We start from the raw sequence: 12,292 nt of genomic DNA, 5'->3' as shown, positions 1-12,292 counted from the left end.
GGATAAAAGAATAAATTGTTACTCAAGTTTTAAAAATATATATGAAAGTGATTTTCTTAAAGCAAAGAAAATCAATTAGACAAAAAAAGGGGGGCATTAAAAAACTCAGAAATCCTTTATAAGATAGTAGAATCAAAGAATAGAAAGAAAAGCTGGGAGGCATACTACATACCCAGCATTCTTCTAAGAATATTGCATGTGCTAATTCACTTAATCTTTCATGCAACAACTTCACTTTACAAATGAAGAAACAGGCAAAAAGGAGACGTTAAATGACCTGCCAAATGGTACTACATTTATCAAAGGTAGAATAAGAGCTAGAACTCACTTAGACCAACTGATTTTGTATACAGTACATTTTTCTATTATATTATGCTGCCTTTTGACTAATCAGCTGCAGTCTATTCCAAAATCTGAAGCAGATGTTCTTAACATGAAATCTATGAGCTCTCTAAATAATGTACAGAATTATCTTTATAATGCATGTGCATTTTTCTGGATGTTGTATGTATAGGGGGAAGAATTGTTTCAATCGGATTCTCAAAAGAATCAGTGACTCCCATAAAGATCAATAATTTAGAATATCAACAATCAAACTGCCCCATATGTGGACTGAGTTTTATGAACAAGTATAAAGGAATGCATTTTGCGTTCCAAAAATCAAACTAATGTGTTTTATAACCTGCAATGCCAGAGCATCCATTCATCAGAAAGCAAAACACCTGGCCACAGGAGTTCTTCTGTCTTAAAAGCCAATCTAAACATCTTGTGTCATACAGAAAGTTATTTCCAGTCATAGCTAATTTTCTTAAAAGACACTACTTTGGCCTCAGCCATCTAAGTGTTCTTTAAGCCTCTTAAGTATTTTATTGAGCACCTACTACATGTAAGGCACTGGACAAGAATTTGTTGATAACAGATAAAAGGCTAAGCAAGAAAGTTTGCCTTTAAGACACAAACAGTATAATTAGGATGACAAAAATCTACACAGGATTAACATAAGGTAAAACTTGGATCCTTAAAAAGGACTATAAGAGAACAGAGGAGAAATGACTTGCTTCAAAGCTAGAGAAAATGAAGTAGGTTTTAAGTAAGAAATCATGTTTAATAGGACTATATGGTCACTTGAAGAGGCCCTGTTAAATAGAAGGGAAAATGCTTTTTCGATCACTTATTCTGTAAAGATAATAAGAAGTGAGGTCAAACCCCAGAAAAGAGAATTCTGATTTTAAAAAGTAGAGCTGCAAATAATACCACTTTAGCCATATTTAACCACCATTAAAAACACCATGTCTCGGGAGGCTGAGGCATCAGAATGGCGTGAACCTGGGAGGCAGAGCTTGCAGTGAGCTGAGATCGCGCCACTGCACTCCAGCGTGGGCAACAGAGCGAGACTCCCGTCTCAAAAAAATCAAAAAATCAAAAACAAAAAACAAACAAACAAACAAAAAAACAAAAACAAACATCAGGTCTGCATTTTGGGAGGCCAAGGTGGGTGGATCACGAGGTCAGGAGTTCGAAACTAGCCTGACCAACATGGTGAAACCCCGTTTCTACTAAAAATACACAAATTAGCCAGGCGTGGTGACACGTGCTTGTAATCCTAGCTACTCGGGAGGCTGAGGCAGGAGAATCACTTGAACCTAGGCGGCAGAGGTTGCAGTGAGCCGAGATCATGCCACAGCACTCCAGCCTGGGTGACAGAGTGAGACTCCGTCTCAAACAAACAAATAAACACACACACACACACACAAACACCATGTCTATGAAAGAATACCTTCAGAGTTCCAACTTAAGGATAATAGGGACCTACTTTCTTCCAATCCAGTAACAGAAAACCCACTAATTCAAGAGGCACCAACTTCAACTGTTACAGAAAGGACTGTGTCTTTTAAAGTCATAGCAATACTACAGTGCTACTCGCCAACTGTTTCTGAATTGGAAAATAATGGGAAGTTGGTGGTAGGGCACAGAAAGGAAAGCAGAAGGATCCTTGGCATGTGGGTTACGCATACCCAGTAATATGTAAGGGTTATTCACAGATGAGAGGACCTTTGGAGTGGCCCCTCTTCCTGAGTCCAACTTCCAAATGTGCATGTATACCTATGTTATAAGCAGTAAAAAAGTAAACACAGTACAAACACGTATAAATTTCTATTTTGTTTAATGTATCTTAAATATGTTTCTTAGACACATCAAATATATCAATTAGTTTTTTTTGCTATGTGAATTTTCTGGAGGGCAGGTGGCATTTGTTTATCTAAGTATTTGTTTATTGTATATAGTTTATCATCACCAAATATGCTAGGCACAGAGATATTAACAAAATACTTCAGGATAGTGTTCACATATAAATTAAATATCAAAAAGAGAAGTTCAATAAATTCGCCAAAAATGTGCTACAAGGCTGAATGACGAATATAAAAAAATTAAGTGATACTCTTGGGCTTACTTAAATATAGATATCCAATCCCACACCAAATTTTGAGTCTCTTACCTTCTACAACCAAGCTGTCTTTATAAAATGTCACCATCTAGTGGCCAAAATGAAGAAACATCTGGAGCAACATCATTTCATATTTCCTTTCTTGCCCCCTAACAAAATTATGTACAATGTATAAATCAAACTTTCTCCCTCTACAGTTTTCTAAGAGCTCAATACAGCCTTCCATAGTCAATCTTGCCCACCATATCCATGCTTATTTGAAATAACGTGCAAATGAATCCAACCATTATGAAACGCAGTAGAGCCTTTAATAAATAAATGTGTCTCTCCATATCTTTATTTTCCTTTCTTGATTTTTTACTCAGGTATCTTGTTCCCTCTCTTTGTGCATCTAAAAATTATCATATTCATTATCTATAAATGACTGTGAGTTATGTTTATGATGCTACCCTAAAGGATGTCCCATGTTATCTCTAGCACAAAACAGAAAGTCTCTTCTTCAGGTTACTACAACTTTTTTCTGAAATTGACAGAAAATACATACTGGTTTTGACATTCTTTTGAAATATAAGAGCACACTCTATGGGAAAGTGGGATAGTGTTTAAGTACGGATACCTTTTTCACCCAATCACAGGAAGATCCTTGCCCATTCCTAAATATGTTATCTGTACCATTTTCTACTCAGATGGCATTTTCTTATCAAAATATTTCAAACAGGCCTCATGGCAAGACATATAAAGTCCATTTAACTACAAAAATTATGGAAGGAACTAGCTTGGAAATCTATTTAATAGGCACGTTCAACAAATATTCAATTCCATTTATATATTTATTAAGCAACTGGAAATCAGATATAAAACACAGTATTCTAGTAAATAGACAATGAATAAGTATTTATTGCATGAATGAAAATCCAAAGAAAGCCAATATCTACAAAGATAAAAACAAATGCCATAATTCCTCAAACTAAGGAATGTGTATTTGTGGGCTCTAGGGTACATAAACTCCTTTAAAGGGATATGCAGGTATAGATCATTTTAAGTGACTTAATTTCCAGCTGTTCAACTTCTAGATAAATGTACTCTTTACTAAACTCATCTACCTGAAAGGGCTCCTGTGGCAAATATTTCATTACCATTCTCCTTTTCCACATTCCCTCTGCTCAAACACTCTTCTCCTCGTTTGTAAAGGAGAGGCATTACACCTCTCTCCTTACTATAGTTAGTATACTCCAGGAAGTATAACCAAAAGATGGAGGCAAAAAAAGCATTCTGAGTGATTTCTCTGCAGAAAGACAGTTCACTCATGAGGTCTCATTAGGACCATGGCTAAGGCAATCCTCAAAATGATACACTTTCCCTGGCTCTATTTTTATGTTCACAAATAATCATTTAACTATTAATCTGTTTTTCTGGACTCCTCAATTCTCAGAAAGGAGGAACCCAGCGCTTCAATCACTAGAAAGACATAGTCCCTTTGGTAAGCAAACAAGCATTTTAGCTTACACCTCAGTTTTGGGCCAATTTTATTATTCCTACTCTGTCTCTAAGGGTCTGCTTGATCTATGGATCTTTTTTCTACATTTTTGAGGTTGAAGAATGGACTCTGATCAATGGTAATTCACCAAAAATGCCACTCTGTGAAGTTCCTTTGGAGGTAGTCTTTCTAGGATAAAAGCTTGCACTGCACACTATCTTCCAAAATTCAGTCATACTGCTAGTGAATATTACTTCTTTGTAGGAATTTAAGTTCCTAATTTACTTGTTGGATGTATGGCCAGAAGTTATTGATCTGAAAGGCAAAGAAATGTATTCTGTTCAAATATAGTGTTAGAAAATAATGCTGTCATCTCACTGATTTCAACTATGTTTTTCAACATGCTGTATATGCCAAATATAAAACTCAAAGTCTAATGTTGATTCTTTTTAACAATCTTTCACATATCTAATCTTAATTTTATAAATAATACAATTTTTATATAATCTTTGATCTGATGAAACCACCAATATTTTATAAGTTGAGATTAAAAAGTGTTTTAATTTATAAATACAAAACAATCATACAGGCATATATTAATTTTACTTACAGATGTTTCTCTCCCTGAAGAAAAGAATCTATTCTTACTCAAAGGTGTTTAGTGAAGCTCGTTTAAGACTTATATGGGGTAGTGTGTGGTGGCTCACACCTATAATCCCAGCACTTCGGGAGGTCAAGGAGGGAGGATCACTTGAACCCAGGAGTTTGAGACCAGCTTGGGTAACACAGCAAGACCCTACTTCTACAAAAAAAATTTCAAATTAGCTGGGTGTGGTGGTACGTGCCTGTAGTCCTAACTATTTGGGAAGCTAAGGTGATAGGATCAATTGAGCACAGGAGTTTGAGGTTACAGTGAGCTATAATCACATCACTCCACTCCGGCCTAAGCAACAGAGAAAGATCCTGTCTCTTAAAAAAGAAAGAAAAAAAAAAAGACTTATCTGGGAGAAGCAAAATAGGTAAAATCAAATCCTAACTCAAGGATTAAAGAGTCATGGCTGCCATACTTAGCACACTGAAAACCCCCACTTCTAATTACTATCTAATTAAAATTACAGATGTTGATTTCACATTGTAGGATACTGTTTTTGACTCTCAATCTTACCAAAGACAACAAATGAGAATCTATACTATGATCCTCAGGTAAAATCTTGCAAATAGTACCTCCTTTCTGAAAAACCTTGGTTTAATCCCTGGAAAAGGCAAAACATTGCTTGGGTGGTAACCACGTTCAAGAAGTCTAGCCTTCATAACAAAATACTTAATACAGTGTTTTTCTGTGTGTTGTGCTGTTCTTAAAATCATTCTTGAGGCCAGGCGCGGTGGCTCATGCCTGTAATCCCAGCACTTTGGGAGGCTGAGGCAGGTGGATCACGAGGTCAGGAGATCGAGACCATCCCTGCTAACACGGTGAAACCCCGTCTCTACTAAAAATACAAAAAATTAGCCGGGCATGGTGGCAGGCGCCTGTAGTCCCAGCTACTCGGGAGGCTGAGGCAGGAGAATGGCATGAACCTGGGAGGCGGAGCTTGCAGTGAGTCAAAATCGCGCCACTGCACTCCAGCCTGGGCGACAGAGCGAGACTCCATCTCAAAAAAAAAAAAAAAAAAAAAAAAAAAAAAATCGTTCTTGAAATCCTGGATGACAAATAGACAATTGGAAACTATTACCTTGTCATATTTCATTGATTCTAAATGCAAATTTTTTCATGTTAACATGTCCTATGAATCTTATAATCTGCAGCATCTTACAATTAAATGATGGCATGTTTTTCTAATAATGGTATTTAAATAATGGTGTGCAGGAGTCAAGGAGGTAATAAGGTAGGTTCAAAACACACAGTACCCAATGGATTAGTGAATGACCAAAGGAATTCTTATAAGTTGACCCTTAAACAACATGGAGGGTGGGGGGTACCGACCCCCTGCATAGTCAAAAATCTGCATGTAACTCGACTCCCCCAAAACTTAACTACTAGTAGCCTACTGTTGACCTGAAGCCTTATCGATAAACAGTTGATAAATTTTTATTTGTGTTATATAGTATATTCTTATAATAAAGTAAGCTGGAGAAAAGAAAACGTTACTAAGAAAATCATAAGGAAAATATACATTCATTAAGTGGAAGTGGATCATCATAAAGGTCTTCACCCTGTTGTCTTTACAGGCTGAAGAGGGGCTGGTCTTGCTGTCTCAGCACTGGCAGAGGCAGAAGAGGTGGCAGGTGAGGCAGGCACACTCAGTGTAGCTTTGTGAAAATACACCATAATTTCTCCCTTTTTAGTTTGTTTCTCTAAAAGTTTTATACAGTACCAATCCTTCTTCCACCATTTGCTTAAGTTTGGGTGCCCATATCATAGAAGGGTCCATGTAGTAAAAGTCAAAAGCAGTCTTAAATAATCAGAACGCTTCTGCAAAACTGTCTAATGTCAATCTGTTTTGGGCATTGTTTATTCTGCATCTTGTTCCTCATCATATCTATCTGGTTTGGAAGCACTCATTTCCATCAAGTTGTCTTCTGTTAATTCCTGTAGTGTGGTGTCTATTAGCTCTTTAATTTCTTCAAGATCTGTATCTTAAAACCAACTCTCTGCCCCTGCCCTGCCGCACATTTTTGCCATACTCACAATCTTTCATGATTTCCTTGATTGGCTCTGTCGTAAATCCTGTGAAGTCATATATAACATGTAGACAGTTTTCTCCAGCAGAAATTTATTGCTTCAGGCATGACGGTTTTCACTGCCCTTTCTATAATGACAGCATCTCCAATGGATCCTTCCCGACCTTCATGATGTTCTATCAGGGTTCTCTTTCGTAGTGTTGACAATCCTTTCCATAGAGTACCATGTGTAATGAGCCTTAAAGGTCCTTATAACCCCCGATCTAGAGGCTGAATTAGAGATGTTGTGTTTGGGAGCCAGTAGATTGCAGTAGACGCCTTCAGTGTTGAACTCATGAGTTTCTGAGTGGCTGGAGAATTGTCCAATATTGAAAGAACTTAAAAAGGCGGTCTCTTACTAGAAAGGTACTTCCTGACTTCAGGGAAAAAGAATCAATGGAACCAATCCAGAAAAAGGGTTCTCATTGTCTGGGTCTTCTCATTGTACAACCAAAAGACCAGAAGATGGTGTTTACCTTTTCCCTTCAAGGCAGAGGGGTTAGCAGCTTTATAGATAAGTATAGTGTTGATCATAAACCTGCCTGAATTTGCAGAAAACAGAGGTAGCCTATCCCTTCCTGCCTTAAATCCTGGTGCTTGTTTCTCTTCCTTACTAATAAATGTCCTTTGTGGCATTTTTTCTTCCCCCAGAATATGGCATTTCTGTCTACATTTAAAAACCTGTCCATGCAAATAGATATCCTTTCTCCTCAATGATTTTTTTTTCAAGTTTGGGGTACATGTACAGGACGTGCAGGTTTGCTGCATATGTAAATAGATGCCATGGTGGTTTGCTGCATAGATTGTCCCATCACCTAGGTATTAAGCCCAGCATCCATTAGCTAGCTGTTCTACCTGATGCTCTCCCTCCTCCCACTCCCCAAGGGGCCTAGTGTGTGTTGTTCCCCTCCATGTGTCCATGTGTTCTCATCATTCAGCTCCCACTTATAAGTGAGAACATGTGGTGCATGGTTTTCTCTTCCTGTGTTAGTTTACTAAGGATAATGCTTCCAACTCCATCTATGTCCCTGCAAAGGACATGATCTTGTTCCTTTTTATGGCTGCATAGTATTCTACATTTTCTTTATCCAGTCTATCATTGATGGGTATTTAGGTTGATCCCATGTCTTTGCTATTGTGAACAGTGCTGCGAAGAACATATGCATGCACGTAACTTTATAACAGAATGATTTATATTCCTTTGGGTATATACCCAGTAAAGGGATTGCTGAGTCAAATGTTATTTCTGCCTCTAGGTCTTGGAGGAATTGTCACACTGTCTTCCACAATGGTTGAACCAATTTGCGCTTCCACCAACAACGTATAAAGTGTTCCTTTTTCTCCACAATCTCACCAGAATCTGTTGTTTTTTGACTTCTTAATAAGAGCCATTCTGACTGTTACTAAAAGAGAGGCATGAGATGGCATCTCATTGTGGTTTTGATTTGCATTTCTCCAACCATCAGTGATGTTGACCTTTTTTTCATATGTTTGTTGGCCACATGTACATCTTCTTTTGCAAAGTGTCTGTTCATGTCTTTTGCCCACTTTCTAATGTTTTCTTTTCTTGTAAATTTGCTTATTTGTTGCCTCTTGGTGAGAAAAAGCTCTTTCTCCCATTATCTTGACCTTTCTAAAGTCAAACCTCTTTCTAAACTTATCAAATCATCCTTTGCTGGCATTACATTTTCCAGGTATAGATCCTTCACCTTCCTTCTGCTTTAAGTTGTCACAGAATGACTTTTCTTTTTCTTAAATCATAGTAGAGTCTATAAGTATGTCTTTCCTATAGCAATACTACACCTACATAAAAGCTGAACTTACAATATGAGATCAAAAGATATTGCACAAAAAGTGCAAGGTTCTTGTACTTGCAAGTGTAGCTGCAGTGACGGTTCATGAATTCCCTTTTCTTTTTTCTTTTTTTTTTTTTTGAGATGGGGTCTCGCTCTTTCACCCAGGCTGCTGTGCAGTGGCATGATCTCAGCTCACTGCAACCTCCACCTCCCGGGTTCAAGCAATTCTCCTGCCTCTGCCTTCTGAGCAGCTAGGATTACAAGCACACACCACCACTCATGCCTTATTTTTTTATTTTTTGTAGAGACAGGGTTTCACCATGTTGGCCACGCTGGTCTCGAAATCCTGACCTCAGGTGATCCACCCATCTTGGCCTTCGAAGGTGCTCCCAAGGCCACCCTGTGAGCCACCATACCCGGCCCATCCCTTTTCTTTTTTACACAAGTCCTTAATGCTGAATCAATTTATCCTGAAACGGCAGACAACCACAGCTGCAGACCTCAAGCTACAATATGTATTAGGCAATTCAACTTTTTCTTATAATGTCATGACTTTTCTCTGCTTTTTGGGAGTACTTCCAGCATCACTAGTGGTACTTCATATGGGTCTCATGGTGTTATTCAAGGTTTAGAGTATAGTGCTACACACAATGACAAAATACTCAAAAACCACAAGAGATCACTGTTTACTGTTATACGCACTTTACTGGAGAGACGAACTGCTCACTTGGAGATGATTAGCGTCTTGGCATTTTAAGTGGATACTAGCAACACTTGAGCTCACCACACTAGCCATAGGAGGTAGCTACAAAATTACTGCAGTAGTACAGTATGTACTACAGTTAATTTCATGCAGTTATGATTTAATACTGCATCTTTGCTTTTTTTACATTTTTCTGGATTGAGAATGGCACCAGATATGGTCTGCTAGTGTTTATGTGCCTACGTTGTGACTAACTTTTTATAACAGATTTGTGTATATTTTATGGTAGTAAATGAAAAAATGGACTAGTATCTACATATACTGTATGCATTCATGCCATATCTTTTTCTTAATTTTTTGGATATTTTAGGCTACATAGTTCATCTGCAAGTGTTTTCAAATTGTTGCAAATTTCCAAAGAAGTTTCCAATATATTTACTGAAAAATATCAACATATAAGTGGACCTATGCAGTCACAATCTGTGTTTTTTGAGCAGAAATTATATTTTGAATCACAATTCCTGCACTCACAGTGCCATATCTGCAACTGATTTCAGACAGTTATAGAAACAAACCAGTTAGTTTTCCCCCTTCCTGTTATATGACAATGGCAACATCTTCTTCTACTACATAACTATTTTCAGACTGAATTATATTCATATATGCAAGGTACTTAGTTCTAGGTCTAGAAAATTCTTAAAGCCTTCAAATTGAAACTTCCATTTGTTATACTATTTATGTTGATAACGGTCCCTTCAAATAAAACTACATACATTTTTATGTATTTTTCTCACAATCTTTCAATAAAGTATTGACGAAGAAAAAAATCAATGACCCAGATATTTCTTACAGATAATTAGTTATACTGGAGAAGTTACTTAACCATAATTTATAAAGACACCATTTACTAAAAATGTATTTTCACCCCTTAAAAGCTGCTTAACCTTAAACAAACTTGATTGAAAATTTCCGATACTTTCAATGCCAATAAGATAAAATGTAGTTAAGTTCTAATCAATCTCTGGAAAATCAGTTGCCATATCAGAAAAAGCACAGATCTGCTTTCCTAGAAGTCTCTACAGAGCTGAGTTACACTCTCAACCATTAAGGTAAGTCTAAAATCAATCAGATAATCGATCCAAAGGAAATATCATCAGTGCATTGATAAATCAAAGACCAAAGTCTCCGATTTTACCAGTAAAGTACATTTTTCAAAACATTAAATGGAAAAGAAATTTTATTTAAAAAATTTTAACTGAAGATATTCACCATATTAAATAGTAACAATTATCAGACTCAATTTCATTAACTAGAGATTATGATTCCTCAAACATTTCCAGAGCCAGCATAGCACAGTAATTAACAGCAGAGTTTCTAACTATGTGACCCTGGGCAAGTAAGCTAACTTCTCTGAATTTCAGTTTCCTTATCTGTAAAAAAAGAATATTAATAGCATCTATATTTAACAGGGTCATCCTAAAGATTAAGAGAAATAATACATATAATATATTATGGTTACTATACTAGCATATAATAAATGGTCAATAAATGTTAACTGTCATTATTATTATCTTAAGAATTTAGCATATGTTGTAAGCTGGGGGTCATTCCTCATACCCTACATGTCAATTAATCTAATAAATATTAATTAGAACTTCAAGGAAAAAAATAAGCCAATGTGGTTGGAACAGAGTGAAAAAAGGAGTGAGTGGAAAACTGGCATTAGATGAGATGGTAAGGGGCCCTGTTCATATTATTTGTAGTGCATATTCTGCTTCTCATTACTGTAATGTATACAGTATACCCATAATCTCTATATATCTTTATATATGCACACATACATACACACACCAAATTCTGTAAACAAGCATTTCATAGGTACCACATACAGATAAGGATATGGGAAGAAGAGAAAGAAAAATTAGATGGGGTAGACAAGAAAGAAAGAACAAAACTGGAAAAAGGAAGAGGAAAAGAAAAAAGAAGAAAACAGACAGGAAGAGAAGGTGATGGTTTCAGTTGATGAATGACCCTTGGTTCAGAAAGGGCTAGATTTGTGTACATGCTTGGTTGGCATCATGACACTGAGCACACAGGAGGTAAATGAAGCACGCTAGAAAAGGGTGAATATGAGAGCCAGGAGACTCTTACAACAGTTTCTGTTTATGTCAAGACCCACATGTCCCAGGGGACCCATTTTCACATAATCTATAATTATCTCTTTGCTTTAATCGCCTTGTCATTCCTGAGGCTCTCATGGGCACTGGAAGAGGAAAAGCTCATTAACTAAACCTTTTCTCCTCTCTCCAGCCACCCATGGCTTTTAATTGCTTGGTGTGTTATTATCTAGGAGTGCAACTGGAATCATTTTCATAAGAAAGGGAGGTAGAGAGGAGGAAGGGAGCCATGAGTCCCTGAGGTATGCACCAAAGACAAACCTTTGCTTTCTCAATTATTTATGCCAGCTGAGGTTTTACAGGCTGAATAAATCCATAACTCAAGTTCATTCTGAGCAGTCAGATTCTCCAGGGGGAGTTGCCCACTTGCCTATACACACTTGTGTAGTCCTCAAAGAATAACCAGAATGTAACAAGTCATATGTCATCCAATTTATCACCTATCACCAAGGTGTTAACACAATGTTGATCACAGGCAACATGGTGAAATAGGGAAGTATTACACTACCACCAGCCAAACAGATGGAGGGAAGCTTTTTGGTGCTAAAGGCAGTGGTATCATTAGGATAGTGGTGTTCCAGAATGACTTGGCCTGTTAAATGCATAAAAATCCAAATATTCATTTTTCAAAACACAAATATGTATAACACATACTCTTGAAGCTTAAGAATCTTTAAGTAGATTTGTTAAAAACAGGCTGCAGTCTAACAATGTTAAGCTTTGAATAAATAGAATTTTATAACATCTGATTTTAGAAGTAATTTACAATAAAACTATACATGTTACAGCTTTTTCTCCAGTCATATCTCTTTCAGGAAAATTTCAGAGTATAATTTATGCATGACAGGCTTTTATGTTACTTCCAAGCTAGTTCATATTTCACCAAGAATACAAAATTAAAGCATAAAACAATCACTTTCATTCTAATTTTTTATACTTATATTCTTCCATTTATAATCAGGACTAGGCAGCAGC

The 12,292-nt window shown here is 36.8% G+C and overlaps 1 protein-coding gene across 3 annotated transcripts in view; it reads right to left on the bottom strand.

Annotated features, from left to right (window-relative positions):
* The window catches only part of ACBD6 (acyl-CoA binding domain containing 6), a 223,403-nt gene that overhangs the window by 132,804 nt on the left and 78,307 nt on the right, over positions 1-12,292 (bottom strand). The gene's annotated exons all lie outside the window — the stretch shown is intronic.

Source organism: Nomascus leucogenys, chromosome 12, assembly GCF_006542625.1.
Source record: "Nomascus leucogenys isolate Asia chromosome 12, Asia_NLE_v1, whole genome shotgun sequence".
NCBI lineage: Eukaryota > Metazoa > Chordata > Mammalia > Primates > Hylobatidae > Nomascus > Nomascus leucogenys.
This window is presented reverse-complemented; position numbering and strand designations above follow the sequence as displayed.